The sequence below is a fragment of the Geospiza fortis genome, unplaced genomic scaffold, assembly GCF_000277835.1.
Source record: "Geospiza fortis unplaced genomic scaffold, GeoFor_1.0 scaffold330, whole genome shotgun sequence".
In the NCBI taxonomy this organism is placed as follows: Eukaryota; Metazoa; Chordata; class Aves; order Passeriformes; family Thraupidae; genus Geospiza; species Geospiza fortis.
In genome coordinates, this window is record NW_005054400.1 from 709,278 (window position 1) to 709,928 (window position 651).

The following is a 651-nucleotide window of genomic DNA, read 5'->3' on the forward strand; positions in this document are numbered from 1 at the left end:
GAAGGGGAAAAAATATATAGTGTCCTGTGTAGGGTCGGCAGGGAACGCAAGCACACGCTAAAGCAAGTTGGGAAAGAATCCGAGCTAATCAGCAATCTCTTTCTCTCTCTCTCCTTCTCTCCCTCTCCCCCTCTCTCTCTCTCTCTCACTGCCCCTGAGATCCCAGCTCGAAAGAGGTACTCCACATTTTTTCATTACCAAAAATCCGTTGCAATAATCATTTGTTGCTAATTGAAACCCTTGGAGACATTTTTCCCCACCCCCTTCACAAACATGGCAACTTTTAGTCATGGGAAGCACGTTTAGTTTTATTTTATTTAAATTAAAAAAAAATACGGTTAGGAAAAGGCTGAATCTTTCACCCACGAGAAATATCAGCGAGTCAGCCCCCTTCCCCGGGATGGGAGGGGGGAGTGGGGGGAACGGGACCCCGGTACAGTGAGGGCTTGGGAAAATTTGGAATACATTATACCGCCTTTGGCAGGAGAATACTCTCCAACTAATGGATTCCTGCTCCTTTTTGTGTGTGTGTGTGTATCAGTGTGGGGGGTTTCTGGAAAGAGGGGTGGTGGTCGTGGTGGTGGGGAGCCGAGCTTTTATTTTAAGAAACTGTTCTGGTAGGGAGTGTGTCATACTTGACAAATGGAACAA

At 46.5% G+C, this 651-nt stretch overlaps 1 long non-coding RNA gene across 1 annotated transcript in view; it reads left to right on the forward strand.

The window, feature by feature from the left end:
- LOC102044918 overlaps positions 1–651 on the forward strand; it is a 21,993-nt gene that overhangs the window by 1,557 nt on the left and 19,785 nt on the right. The gene's annotated exons all lie outside the window — the stretch shown is intronic.